The sequence below is a fragment of the Coturnix japonica genome, chromosome 3 (genome assembly GCF_054131305.1).
Source record: "Coturnix japonica strain WE chromosome 3, WE-NBRP24, whole genome shotgun sequence".
Classification (NCBI taxonomy): Eukaryota; Metazoa; Chordata; class Aves; order Galliformes; family Phasianidae; genus Coturnix; species Coturnix japonica.
This window is the reverse complement of record NC_140665.1, coordinates 94,074,278-94,086,451: the sequence shown is the minus strand read 5'-3', so window position 1 is coordinate 94,086,451 and position 12,174 is coordinate 94,074,278.

The window sequence follows — 12,174 nt, the reverse complement described above, 5'->3', positions numbered from 1 at the left end:
AGTATGGCTAGCTCATATGTGGACATCTAAAGTTAGGTCAGATGAATCATGTTATATGGTATCCCTCAAGGACAGAGTTGGAGGGAGGAGTTGCATTCCTTCTAGTGACTTGTTACCACGGTGTCTGGGGATGTCAGAAGTCAGAATGATTATTTCTATTCACATGTTCTTATGATTTATAAATATTAACATATGAAGAGTTTCACACTGAAACAATAGGTATGAGTTTGAATTCATGGTTTATATCAGAATAATAATCATTATCACATGCTCATGATATTTTGATCTGGTGGTAAGAATCCTAATTTCCTATATTCTCTAACTAAAGACTCAGAATCAAAGAAAGCCACGTTGGAATGAATATTTTATGAACTTCTTTGTTCAGTATAGAAGAAAACTTAAAGAATCTCCTTCCTTTTTGCCACAATTCATCAAATAGTCAGTTGTTCAAATGCAATTAATTATGAAGCTGGATAGGAAGTGTATCAGTGAAATTATCTGAGGGAGATGCAAATCACAGGAGCAATCTGAAAATAGATAATAGGAGAAAAAGAAGTAGAAAGCAGGAATAAGTAAGTTGTGACAATTTCACTGTCAAACTGGCTTCAGTGTCAAGAAAACTGTGCAGCTAATGCACGTGGCCATGACAGTAGCACATCATGCTTCCAAAACTAATGGAGGTTAACAAACATGTAATTACAGGAAAGTCAACTCCTTCCTGGAGCAAAGGAGGAACAAGAAATTCATGCAAGAAGGAGAAGACAGGGAGCACTGAATCTGAGTATGCTTCAAAGCTAGTTCTGAGGAACTGTACCAGAACTTGGATCTTGTGCAGCCTTGGTATTTAACACTGAAGGATATACATATATACTATCCTTAGCCAGAGGATTGTGAAGCATTCATCAGTTGGCCAGACAAAGGAGGGAAAGCTTTAGGATCTAAATCTTGTATAAATACATGTGTTCTTATATTTATATTAAAACAGTGTTTTATAAGCTTTTATAGCAGTATTGTTTATCTTCGTTCCTATGCCTTCACAATGAGAAGACTGCTTTTTCAGCAGCTGCCAGTTGGGTGATCTGGTTCTGTTCTCCATCCCATCAGTTGGAACTTTTAACAGTTGAACACTATGGTAATGGATCAAAATTTAATTGTGTTTAACACCTTGCTGTTTCACACAAATTGAAAACAGAGACACAGAAAATGAAGTTTCATAGAAAGGAAAGAAAGTCAGATAGAGAAGACATCTTGTGTTTAGCAGTAGTCAGGGAGGTATGGATCTGTATTAAAAGGGTTTTTTTGTTGCCTATGGCTTTTTTTTTTCCCTTCGCTCTACTTTTAAAGCACATTAGTGACACACTGCAATATGCCTTTTTACTATACCTCCAAGTATTCTGTACCATCTACAAGCGCTGTACCTCTGGGAAGGTTATGAATATTGCAGCGCTTTTACTGCTTTGTATTTTTCATCCTATATTTTCCAGAACAAACCAAGGGAACAAGGAAAAAGAAATAAACAAATGTATTCAAATGAAAGATGACTTCTATTAAAAAAAAAAAAAAATCATCTTGAAATAAGCCAGTAGTCCTCCTAGGAATGTTCTTTTACAAATATTGTCACAGTTGAAATGAATACCTCTTGCAGCCTAAGCCCGCTACCATAACTGGTCTGACTTCATTATAATGCAGACCAACAGGGGAAAAAAAAACGTAGCAACATTTTAGACACACCATGACTCTTAAGGGCTATACTCGACTACAGCACAAGCATCTAATGTTCCTAGTATCACTTTCTACAGGCAGTGCTTTAGTATGTGCAGTATTATTGTTTTTTAAAGATCAGATTTCACTTCATCTTTTCTAAGAGTTTTTTAGAACTGGTTGGATGGCAGCTGCCTACATCCATGTTTGCCAATTCTTTGAACAGCTATGCCTTCTCTCAAGTGACTTCTCTGGTTGCAACTGGAAAACCAGCCCTAGGCTTTGTTACATTTTATTTATTTATTTATTTTGCATGTTTATATAAAAAAAAGCCAGCTGAAAGTATTGAATTATAGAATCAGAGAATCCTTAGAGTTGGAAGGGACCTTTAAAGGTCATCTAGTCCAGCTCCCCTGCAGTGAACAGGGACATCACACCTAGATTAGGTTGCCCAGGGCCTAATCCAGCCTTGCTTTGAAAGTCTCCAGGGACAGGACATCTACAACATCTCTGGTCAGCCTGTTCCAGTGCCTCACCACCTTCAGTGTAAAAGACCTTTTCCTTACATCTAATGTAAATCCCCCCTCTTTAAAGCTTGAAAACATTTCCCCTTGTTCTGTCACGATAGACTCAGCTGAAGAGCCTGTCCCCTTCTTTTCTGAAGCTACCCTTTAGACAGTGAAAGGCTGCTTCGGGTCACCTTGGAGCCTTCTGTTCTCCAGTCTGAACAGCCCCAGGTCTCTCGGCCTATGCATGCATCTGTAAAGAAGAAAATCTATACAAGGCTTGATCAAGAAATGATGTGTGTATTTACAGTTGCCTACAAACATTTTTCTTGTGGTAGATCCTGTGGTACATCTCTGTATGACCGAAGGCTACATGTGGGTCTCTACAGCAAAAACAAACCAACAAGACAGGCAAACTGCTAGGCTGCCAGAAACACTGACTTCTGTTGATGATTCAGAACAGGTATATACTAAAGAAGATCACTGGATTTTTTTATACATGTTTAGAAAAAATATTTCCTATTTTCTGACATAGCCAACGAGAAGATAGAGGTCAGGACATTATGCCAGCAGAACAGATGGATCTTCTACTCCAGCTGCTCCCTACACACAATTTGAAGTGCATGAATTCCCAGCCCTTTCTATGCTGACTTCTTCAGTAGTGAATGAGAAGAGCTCCATGATCCACATTCATCGCATTAGGAAACAATACTGGTGAAATTTTGAAGCATCTGTAAAATAAAGAGGGAATTTTGAGAACTGCTTCCCAAATTAAGCTACCACATTCCAGCCTTAGCTCCAATTAATGCTACTTGCATTCATCTCTACAGGCATCAGATGTATGCTTTCAGATGACATTTCTTATAAAAAGGTATATTTCTATAATTATGTTACATTTTTCTCAAATATATTGTAAGATTTCTTCTTTCTTTTATAACACATACCCCTCTACACTACAGCTCTATCCATATTTCTAGCCTGTTACTTCTCATCTCAGCAGCTCTTTCAGGCCACCACAACTGTTACACCTTGCTGAACTGTACATTGCAGAGCAAAGTCCTAAATCAGCAGGTTGTGAAAGGGAAAATAGGGACGAAGAGCCTCATTTTCCTTCATGTATGCAGGTAGTGTTTCTGTAATTAAAGCTACCAGAGACTTTCTTAATCAGATTTGCCTGCAACTCCCTGAAGATCCATTCCCAAAATTCATTAGAACAACCTTTGCAATGTTTTTCATGTGTGCTGTTCCATTCAAGGAAAGAAACACAGTCTTAGAGAACAATTATTTGTGAAACTTCGTCTTTTTTGCTGTTCTTTTAATAGTCCTAATAATGTGGACTATGTTACACATGCAAGCATTTCAAAAATAGTTCATTTGATTCCATTTCGGGTATTCCAGTTTACATTAAAATGTACAGGCCCTTGACAGGATTATACAGCTACAGTGTTATTAACCATGCAACTTCAAAAGATAATTATCACTAGTAGAGTTCTTTTGGGTTCTATTGCGGGCACAAGAAAATGTATCAGTGTTAAAGGAGATCAGAATGCTCAGGCTTATTGAAGAGAATGTTATAAATATCACCGTACATTTTTAACTCTTACTTTGTAACTTCATGCTTTGTGTTTTTATATAGATCCCCCCCTTGGTGTGTTTGTGACTTTTCACAAACATTGCAGTCTAGAAGTCTGGTGCCAGCTAACTTTGCCTTGTATCTTTTTTTTTTTCAATGACAAGAATGTGCGCACATGTGTTTCCTGCTTGAGGTGAGGTTCATATTTACAGGATATGGAAAGTTAGCATGACATAAGTAATGAGTGTGTAGAAGGAAATCCACTTTCGTTAACAGGCATCCTATTTATTTTACTTCTTCTACTGTCACCTTGCATGACACCCTGCATATCATTTCAGACAGACACCAAAGTAATTTTGGTGAAAGCCTCCTGCACCAAAAGAAATATAAAACAACAACAATAATAAAAAACCCAACCAACCAAAAGAAAATAAATAAATAAATATAAGCAACCACAGCCACAATAGCAAAGGAGATACATGTTGAGTTTACTCTGGGAAAAAATACATCACTTTGATCCTTTCCACATCTATCCCCATTCAGTTCCTTCTGCATCCATTGGTCACACATGGAGTTGACCCAGGCAGATGATATCAAATTATTCATTTAATTTAAAAAAAAAAAAAAAGAAAGTTTTGGTTTTTTTTACCCATTGCATTTTACACACTGAGAGATCGGTCTGTTTTCAAAAACTCCTTTCCAAAATCTCTTAAATGTGGCTGATCTTAATTCTTCTGGCAGTGGCTGAGGAAGGACTCCCAGACGGCAGAAAAACATCCAGAGAGGCAGACTAAGATTGGACAATGATCCACAGCAGCTACTGGATCACTGTGGGATAAAGGAATAAAGAAGTTTATATTTACAAATCCCCCAAAAAAGGGTCCCAGAGACCCAGTCATCATGTTAGAAATGCCACATTCAAGCCAGTGGCTGGATTCTCAGTGACAGGGAAACCACAAGACTGGCTGATACTCTAAGTGAGGAGCAAGAACAGGTCAGTTAAAGGAAATTGTTTTCTATGCATTCGACTTGACTGCAAGTGCTCTGCACTTAAAAACTGAGTTCCACATGATTGCAACACAAAGCACTGAAATCAGAATGAAAATAATGAATTCTCATTAAGTGGTGCAGAGATTCTATAAAAGGTTTCTATAAAAGCAATGGGGGAAAAAATAAAGGTTTAAGCATTGCCACAAATGGTACACTTTCCATTTTTATTTTAAAATTGAAATACATTTGCTGTTGATTTCACGCAATTTTATAATCACTTGCAAGTTTTGCAAAGACCATAATGCTAAAATTTAAAAGGATGGAGTTCGCTCACAGCATAAATTATATTCCAGGAAGAAAAATCAGCTCATATGACTGAATTGAGAACCATGGAATAACATTCCTCTGCCCTGTGACGCACTAATTTAATATTGCACCATGATATGGATCACTGCAAATGATCATTTCCAGAGCTGTGGAAGGACTTACTGCTGATTAGAGATCACAGCCCGCAACTGAATTTTGGTTAAAAAAAAAAAAAGAAAAAATAAAAGAAGAAGAAATGTTTAAAAATATAAAATTTTGGCTTTTGATTAAAAAAATGAGAATGGTTCACTAGTTACTAAAATACACTTGAGATTTACAGCAGCAAGAATGTGTAGACTTTACTTGACTAACAAAAATATAGGTGGTAACAAATTATTTTGCTGTGAAGAACAGAGGGGGAGAGACGCCTACTGAAACCTGATGCTGCCTTTGAACTTTACAGTTTTGACTTAATAAGCTCTGTGCTGGTGCGGCTCAGCACAGAGCTGTCACTAAGGGCAGATTTGTTTCACAGCAGAGTTGCTTTATTAAAAATCCTCAGCATTTCCATAAAGTCCTGATTCAGAACCAGGAGGAGGAGTTACGCTGAACTTGACTGCTGACCTGACAGTGAGAATGGAGCTATTGTACACAGCACTGAATATGCAGATCTGTGCTGCCTCTTGCTGAGCTTCACATGGTAGTCGCCCTTGGAGAGAGAAGAACCCTTTAGAGATCTGAGAGTTGCTGACTGTCAGAGACCAAAACCCTGAACAAGACCCTGATGTCAGTAGGCTCCAGAGCCATTAAGAGGTTAAAATACAACTTTTAACCTCTCTCCATTTGCTGTACAGTAATCATTGGATTGCAAATCACATACAGCAGCTTGGCTTATGTCGTCATCTTTGTGCTATTTAGCAAACTACAAGCTAGATGTGCTCGATTAATGGTAAAGTTTGTCAGGGAAACAGAGCTGGAAATGCCATTTTGGTATTGCATGAATTGAACCTGCTTGTTTAGTTAGAGCACTAATTACTTCATTGATTCATCATTAAGCCTTCTCTCTAAACTACTTTAGTTAGTAGAAAGGAGTTAATAAAATTTTATTCAGGACAAAATCTGATACAAACTAATGCTGGGGAAGGGAAAACTAATGGTATGCCTTCTGTCGGACATTGCTTGGCATTCCCTATCACTGTGGAACTTTCAGGGTAAAGAAAACACCATTTGTAATCACTGGATACACAAAGCAAACACACAGAAAGAAATGTCATGCCCTTGTCCTGAACCTCAGCAAAAGGCAGAACTCCTCTCTGCTCTTTGCACAGGCTCAGGAAGGCCAGTCTCCACCTAAGTCATGTGTGAGATTTTGGCTCTGTTTCAAACTGTGATGAAGATAGAGCTCCTTATGATTTGATCCACTTATGATGGCAAACAGTTACCCTATTTGTTTTCTTCCCTGCCATCTGAGTCATAGAGGTTGTGTTATCCAGGAAATCTTTAAATGCTTTCTTCTGTCTTCATCGTGACAGAATTTTTTTGTTAGGCCTGTGCTGAAACACAGCTCTCAGCTCAGTCCTACGGCTCCTCTTAAAGGTGTTGCCCTCATCACTAAGCCATCTCTTGTATGCAAAGAAATGCAGAAAATACACTGAAAAATTTAAAGCAGTGAATATGCTTCTGTCCTATTATGAGATCTATAAACATCTGACAAAATTTTTTATGTTCCATTTGCTTTATGCAAAATTAATTGTTCTATAATTCAGTGCTCAGTTGTTTCTTCTAACAGCTGAATGAACATATTTCTTGTCATAGGAGAAATAGCTTTTTGCTGTCACCTATTAATGAGTTAGAAAAGACTGTTTGCATATCATCTTGTCAAATACTTGGATTGTTTTGCACCATAGTAACAAAGCTGAAACAACTGTACAAGGTAGAACTGCAGAATGTCTAACTAGGACTGCTGCAAGAAGCAATGCCAAAGCCAAGAGATACTTTCTGATTTCAAGAAACATCTGGTTGCTGCTAGAAAGTGAGGAGCTTTTCTCACTAGAATAAAAGCTCCAAGCAACATAATCTAGATAGGTTTAGTTTAGATGTTGGGTGGAAATTCTTTACTCAGAGGTTCATGAGGTCCTGGCAAAGGCTGCCTAGAGAAGCTGTGGATTTCCAATCCATCTCTGGAGGAGTTCAAGGCCAGGTTGGATGGGGCCCTGGTCAGCCTGATCTGGTGGGCAGCAACCCTGTCTGTGGCAGGTGAGCTGGGGCTAGATGGGCTTTAAGGTCCCTTCCAACCCCAAACCATTCTATGACTCTGTGATCCTGGACTTGAGCACATGCTTTAGGATAGATGGCATTGTGAGGCAAATGGAAGAAAGTGAAGTAGAGTAAGGTATTTACTTTTCATTCACAGTAACTGATGGGAAAAAACAGATTTCTTACTGTATATGACTATTAGGGTGGAACTAACAGCAGCTTTCCACCACCATTGAGAAAGTTATCCAGGAAGATCAACATGGGCTCTTCAGAGGGATGTACGGCAGGAAAGGGAGACATAACACACTAAGTTGAACAAGAGACGTTCACATTGGCTAGAAAGAAAACTTTTCAACACAAGGTCAGTCAGGCAGTAGACTGACAGAGGCTGTGCAGTTTCCAGTCTTAGGGGTTTTCAGGACTCAGCTGGATAAACATCAGAGCTATGTGGCCTGACGTTACAGCTGACACTGCTTTGAGCAGGAGGTTGGACTAGAAACTGCATGAGGTGCTTTCCTAAATGAATTATTTAATGATCCCGAGATCCTACATTGTGGAAACAGGTCTTTTTTCACCCATGTAAATAAATGTTCCATTTATTGTTTTAATTGTCTCAGTATTAACTACTGATAATTTCAAACATTTGCTTGACTGCTACTGACTTTTCATAATTAACTGCTGCATTTTTCTTTCAAATAATCAACATTTTATTTCATTTATGTACAGATTCAATGCTCAAAAGAAGATGTGTAATGGTTATTTAGAGAACTCCAGAAAATGTGTTTATCTTTTCTTGTTCAGATGCTAGAAAAGGCCTAGGTAATTCACTATTAATAAGGCTATTTACCTTTTTAATTAATTTTGACATGATCTAGCAGAAGGATGTTATATAAGCTACAATAATTCTAACTCTAATTAGACAGCAGAAGAGTCATGTAATTCTGGGCAGTTAAGAAAGCAGTACCTCAATGTTCCTGGCACTTCTGCTGCTGTGCTGTTTACTTTATAAACTAGAGAAATGATAGACTAAGCTTGGAATGCCTAGATCGTAGAAGAATTAAATTGTTTTCATGTTGGCACACTCTCAAATAGAGTCCTTACCAGTGACGTTACATGTAAATATTCTTTGAACATATGACTAAAAGGCAGTAGCACTTCTTTCAAAAGAGGTACCATTTTTGATTATCCAGATTTCACAGTGCTTTCAGTTAGATGACTACAATATCTAAGATTGTTTTTAAACTTATTTATCCTACTTAAATAAACTTGGAAAAGAAAACAGAGAAGCCAGTCTTCTTGTCTTCTACTGCCGTGGATCCTCTACAATTGTGAGACACGGGTGAAGAGAAGAAAACACCTGCAGAATTTACAGATTTACATTAGATTTAAACCTGAGATTTGCTTTGATGAAGCAAAGAACAGTAACTTTAAATCCCAGTAACTTGCTTTAAGTTTTCTGTCATGTCAGAAGAACCAAACAATTGTAGAAGGGAGGACTCAGTTTTGAATTCCTTAAGTTTGCTGAGTGATAAGCAAATGCACACTGTAGGAACAACCTGCATGCCTCTCTCTCCACGTTGTGCTAGAAGATCTCCAGTTTGCTTATGTCTTCTTTTCAGGCTGGCAGGGCAAGCATATCTTAGTGTGGTTCAGTCAACCAGCAAAGACCTACTAATGAAACAGTTTAATCAAACCTATCACATTTTTACTATATTAGCAGGTCATCCCAGCAAATCCTAGGGATTGACCATCACAGGCAAGAAGTTGACAAGCAGTTAGGAGTGGTAATGTCCCTTACCAATGTAACAGGGGAACAAGGAGAAGACCCCACAGTCTTGGAACAGCCTGTGCCTGTGCTCCATCACTTACACGGCATAAACATGCTTCCTGGTGTTTAGACAGAACTTCCTGCGCTTCAGTTTGTGCCCAATGCTTCTTACTCTGGCACCGGGCACCACTGAAAACAGCATGACTCCATATTCATCACATTCTCCCTTCAGGCATGTGTGTATTTGGACCTATACTGAAATTGTACATGTAATTAAAATCCTGGCTTTTCCTATTATAAAAGCTAAGAATCTAATTTAGCAAACCAACTGTTACTTTGACATATTTGTGCAATTTCCTGTAACAACAGCTCATCACTTCATACTTCATCAAACTGCAGTCCTGATCTTTTAACTCACTTAAAGATTTCAGTCAAACTTAAGTTTGCCATGTAGCAATAAGGCAAAAACATATTGCTGAAATTAGTTTTCAGCAGCTACATCCTCCTTTCTTTAGATAGAGCCCTTCAGAGTGTTCAGGTTTTGTGAATTTGGTTCAGGCTAAAATCTCTTAAACAAAGGTAGGGGAAAGGAATTAATTTTTTTGATAACGTTCTATACTTGGGGCAGTGTTATACAACATATATAAACAAAGCTTTGGCCCAGCTGACCTTAAATCTTCTTAAGAGAAACACTAAAGGTTTTGATGATACCAAAATATACTGAAGATGTGCAAGTTGCTGTGAACTATTCCTATAGCAAACGCATACAAATCATTCACACATAAGCAACAAAACCATAAGACACTTTTCTTACAAGAGTCCTCTCAATGACATTTGCATGCAATAAGATAGTAACTCCATATATAGCACTTCAGCTCCGTGTTTGGTGTAGAGACTGTTTTACTTATCAAGTTAGCAAGTCAGCATGTACAGATGTCAGTGGCTGGAGTCTTTGCTCTTCCTCCTTCTCCAGCTGATTAAGCTCTGTGTGAGTTTGGAAAGCATGCAGCATTTTCAATGTATAAAAGAACAAATTGGAAGCAGAATCATGCTGTGGGATAATTGTTACTTCACAGAACACAGCTTGGGCTGCTAATGCCTTCCATTTTGGAATAAAAGTATGTGAATCATGCAAGATAAACCTTTTAGCTGGGTAGATGTATTGAAGGAAATGTTTAATAGATTGTTAAAAAAATATATGACTCACATATCATCCTTAGTCATCTATCTATAGCTCTGAACAATGTTATCCAAGTTATCCGTCCTGAATTCTCATGATTCTTGCAGTATTGGTTATCTCATTTGCATAAAATGAATAGAATAAATTGTTACGAATCCAAAAATATATGGTTGCCAGGATACATCTCAGTAGATGCAAATGAAAATGGGTTTGTGCCGACCAGCTTAAAATAGTTTGGTACATAGACATTTTCTTATTAACATTAATAGTGATAAATACAACGTTACATATCCAGAGAGATAGTGAAATTATTGCTACTCATTTTGCATTAGGAGTATTATTACATCAAATCTGAACTATTTTTTTTTTTTTTTTGTAAACTATAATTCCACCACCCTGCAGTTTCATTGTATATGCATACAAAATAAATAAGCATTATCAAGCTTCTTGATGAACTTCTGAATTCAAAAGGTAAGTTTTCTGTTAATTGTTTTCATGATTTCCAGTATTACAGTGTCACCAGTCCACATCTTCAGTATAAAGGAACAGTATTATCATGCTTTGTCGTGTATAGATGTTCACAGTGCAGAACTATGCCCAAACAGTATCCTAGGGTCTTACCATATTCCTGTTCAATTACATAACCAAAGACCCATTATTATATATCATAGAGTTTACTCAATAAGCTTATTTAACTTGTGTAAGACTGATAATAAAACCGAGTCTACACTGAATGCCTAATGAATATAATCAACACATTAAATACATTAATCAACACATTAAAGATATTTTTATTGTATACCTCTCCAAGGTGTGTACATGCATTTTAAAGGGCATTATTCTTCTGATGTATTGACTCCCAAGTAGGTAAACATATACAAGACATTTCCAGCTATATTCAGTTGGAACTCCTGTATTTTTGTGCAGAGTGTAGCTGCTCCAAGCTCCAGTGGTTGATCCTTTGCCAGAAAAAGGCTGGCTGTCCATGCTTTTGTTAAGTTCCTTCATCAGCTGATGCAAGAAATAAACTGGGGATTTCCAATGAAGTCTCAGAGCATGCTGCTAAAGCAAGCTACTTAAGCAGAAGGCCAACAACTGAGATGCAGTTTTCTCTGCCCTCTTACCAATGGCTGATTCTTTGCAAGGAGAGAGAAAAAAAAAAAGACAAGCATACAGCAGGATATTTATCTGGTAGGAAACAATCTCAGATGTGATTCAAACAGCTTAACTCCTCTTTTTTTTTCCCTTTTGTATGTGTGTGCTTGTGTGTTATGTCTCAAATTGGTTTTACTTCCTAATTTTGACTGGTATCACTGAGAAGAAAATTATGTCCCTAAATTGCAGATTAGTACTGAGGTTTGTCTTCATAAGTGATGAACAGCTACAATTCCAAACAGCATCAGCAGTGCCATGAATTATGCAAGTGATGACAGGATAATACTGAATATTCATAAAATTTAGTTAATTTACTACACAGAATTCTCTTTTTTTCCTGTGTTAACCAAAAAAACCTAAAGTACTTCCAGACAGAGAAGATGATTAAGTGGCTCTGAAATTGAAGAGATTTCCCTTTGAATTTGGTGATCTCTGAAGTGAGTGCTAAACCTTTCTTCTCTGAGAACACTGTACTAACCTTCTATGGCAGTCAACGCAGAGCTAAAACAAGCATTAAGAAAGACGTTCTTTTATTCCACAGATCAACTTCTACAGATGATACTTGAGAAAATAGATAAGTCTATTTCTTCTGCTTGGCAAGTTGAACATCACAAGCAAAAAACTCTCTTTCCCAACTGTTCTGAGGCCACTGGTTGCATCCAGATCAAAAACAAAAACAAAACTATATGGTCTTTCAAATTACAGGAGATGTTGTAAGGCCAGAATCTAAAAAACTTGT